We start from the raw sequence: 3,384 nt of genomic DNA, 5'->3' as shown, positions 1-3,384 counted from the left end.
CCCCAAGTACCAGTTCTCGTTACCATAAACATTTTAGCTTGCTAGACTATCCCTAATACCAAGCATTCTTGTGGCCTATTTCTACATGATTTTCAGAAACATTTAACCCCATAGTAACACCACAGGGCTTAGTCCCATTTAAAGTGTAAATCAATTTAGACACTTGATATCCCACAAAGAGAAAAGAGACAGTCTCAAAACTAGTAAAATAGACAGCAGAACTGTATCAATAAAAAGACTTGACAAAAAAACAGACTCTGCACCTGACTGCACCTTGCAGGTGTATTTGCAGCCACTTGTCCACCATCTCAATGGCCAAGTGGTGTAGAGGGGCTGCGTGTATCCTGCTCAGCCCTCACCCATCAAAAAGCCCATGGGCTACACCCATCCAGTGCCACTCTTGGCCCCAGGACTCCTCAGAGGGGCAGAGCAAAGCTTCTGTCATGCCACAAGTAAGAATGGACTGAGACTGTTGCTTTTGTCTCCAAGTATCTCGGATAACAGGAGGACAGGGTGACACCCTCCAGACTGGAATTTTCATAACGTGAAATTGAGAAGGAGTGCTGCAGACCCTGGGGTATGGCAGAGAGGCATGTGGGACAGCTTGGCACTGGTAGCCGAAACTTGAGGATGGTGCTGAAAGATGCCATCAAGCAGAAGTGCCCAGATCTGGCATGGGCAGGTCCACACTGCCGAAAGGTCAGTCTGAACCAATCATTCTCAGGTCCTGTTTTGGAGAAGACTGGTTTCTTGGCAGTGACCTAAGAAGCTGGTATTTGAGAAAGCAGAACCTTCCATCTGCATCAATAAGTGCCTCAGCTATATCCAGCTATAAAGGACCAACTTGAAAACCAAGCTGGAAATTTATTCACAAAATACAAAGAAAAGTCTGGCAGCTGTTACCAGCTTTAACTCTGGTTCCTCTACAAGAGATTCTTGCACTTTTTTCAGCAAAACCAGTAGAAAATATTTAATCACGTGGGTGAAACTCTTTGAAGGAGCAGCCATACATATTAGTTGTCCCTAACTGACAAGGACTGTGCTACCTGCTAGGCTGAGATGAGGCCACAGAGGATTGGCCTCCCATCTGAACACTCAGGAATTCATGTTGCTTCTCACTCTTGAAGAGCTTAAGCAAAACAACAAATGCATGAAAGAACAATAAAATGAAAATGAAAGAAATCTTTCACAAATTTATTTCTGCCTTTCCTCCTTCCAGGATTAACTCTATCATAAAATGTATGCCTGCTTTATGTTTTTCATAAAGGCTATATTTTTAAAGTAACCAAGGATTTTTCTATAAGAACAAATGACATAATTTTTTCTGCTTTTTTCCCCAATAATTTTTTAATTTTTTTATTTAAAAGAAAATCTGAAATATTGATTGAGGTTACATAATCGTTACAACTCTTTTTCCAAATGTCAATTTTATATAGGATATTTTATAACACATTTTACTCTGCAAATCTTTTCCTTGATTACTGGGATATCTGTGTATATAAATAGATCCTGCTTGTTTTGCATGCCTGATTCATTCTACAATGCCACCATCCAGTGTTCATGATGCTTCACTATCATTGAAAAGGTTATAAACCCTTAGATATTCAACTGGAACATCAGAAAAGGGGTAAGATAAAATAAAACTTTGGAAAAGAACATACCAAGAGGCACATTAAAAGGAGAGATGAGTTTGCACACTACTGTGAGTCAAGTTCACTTGCTTTATTCACAAGCTATAGCAGGACTTATGCGGGCTTAAAGCATTTGGCTGTCTTCTTTTGGGAAGCAAAGATCATGCATCTGTAAATCTTTCTACATCTTTGAGCCAGGTTCCCTGAAATCAAAAGAAAACATGCACCATACCTCCCAAAGCTGATTGTATTCCTGCTCAGAGCCACTTAGATTTGCACTTCATTTGGAAAACTGTCCCTGAATGGTTATAAGCTTTGTTCTGTTTTCCCAAATAATTAATGTATAGCCAGAATTCACAAGCTTTTTTTATCAATATTGTTCCTTAATGTAAGTAATTCTTCTTTCCCTTGCATTCACAGAGATCAAACATGGAGTCATAGAATATTAAAGCTGGAAAACAAAAAAGAAATCATGTAAGCTATTTCCATGCCCTGAGGTAGGATCACCAACATATATCCATATCATCCCTGAAACTTTCCAGCAAATTAAGATCTCCAGCACTGGTGAATAAAATATTGATTTAGGCAACCTACTCCAGACACTATTGGAGATATTTTTAGTTAATATCTAATCAATATCTTCCTTTCCTGAAAAATTAAGTTTGTTTTTTCTTGTCCCATTCACTACTGACATGGAAATCTGCTTGGAGAACTTCCTTTTATATGAACCTTTGAAGACTCCTTATTAATAGAATAAATAACACAAATTAGGTCTCTATTCTCATAAATCACACTTTTGAGATGTAGCCATTATGGGCTGTTTCCAGCTGGCCTACATAAATATGAGCTCTGGTGTCCAAGAACAGACACAATACCAAAACCAAGACCTTACCATGCTGTAAAGTTTAAAATATTTCAGTCTTTTTCATATATGTATTCATATAAAGTTTATATTTTTGAATCATGGTTTTGTTAGCTCCTGTATCATTTTCTAAAGAGCTGCTATATGGCAATTATTCCCTATCTCACTTGGAAAGTTGCTGCAAATTGAACTGCATCCTATTTTCCACCTGATTTCTGAGAAAACAAAACATCTGCATTCAGGCAGCTGCTTTATCTGTTTACCTGATACATTTTCTTATTTCCTTCAATTTTCTTTGAACTCATTTACCTCCGTATCTGATTTAGTTGAAGAGCTGCAAAGGAATTAAGTTCTTTCAAGTTGTGTGAAAATCAATGACCTGATAAAGGGAAAAGATGGAAATTACAGCTTCTGCAGAGGTTCAGGCTGCGTTGTGTGAGCTCACTGGGTATTTATTTTGCCTGATCTGCCAGCTGGTCCCTTGGCCTTGGCTATTTCAGGGCTAGCCTCACATCCTGCTGCCCCTTGCCCAGCTCAGAGACAGAGAACATGGGGAAGAACCAGCACCTGTGAGAAGCAGAGATGAGAAATAACGTGGTGGTGGGAAATGGGAGCTTACAGGTAGGGCAGAGGGGATGAGGGGAAGGTTATGCTCACATAACGTGCAGGGCAGATACAGGTGTGGCAAATGAACCCACAGTTCCATAGATTGCCTGGTTTTCAAATGGTTTCTCCAATCACCAGCACAGAGGTTTCTCTCAAGTTTCAGTATCTGACAAACTTAATAAGCATATTTCACCTCTCCATCCAAGACTTCAGTAAAAGGACAGAGTCAAAACCCTCAGCTCTGCCCCTTCCCTGCAGGCAGTGCAACAAGGATTTCACTCTCCA

General features: G+C 39.6%; 1 long non-coding RNA gene across 1 annotated transcript; it reads right to left on the bottom strand.

Annotated features, from left to right (window-relative positions):
• Positions 1 to 1,707: 1,707 nt before the first annotated feature.
• Positions 1,708 to 3,134, bottom strand: LOC147654100 (uncharacterized). The gene is made up of 2 exons (XR_015285451.1): positions 2,757 to 3,134; positions 1,708 to 2,082 (listed from the first exon to the last, which is right to left on the bottom strand). It is a non-coding gene; the product is annotated as an uncharacterized LOC147654100 (long non-coding RNA).
• Between the last annotated feature and the right edge of the window lie 250 nt (positions 3,135 to 3,384).

The sequence above is a fragment of the Cyanistes caeruleus genome, chromosome 3, assembly GCF_971803275.1.
Source record: "Cyanistes caeruleus chromosome 3, bCyaCae1.hap1.1, whole genome shotgun sequence".
Classification (NCBI taxonomy): Eukaryota; Metazoa; Chordata; class Aves; order Passeriformes; family Paridae; genus Cyanistes; species Cyanistes caeruleus.
Note: the sequence above shows the minus strand (reverse complement) of the source record. Positions and strands in the feature narration are given on the sequence as shown.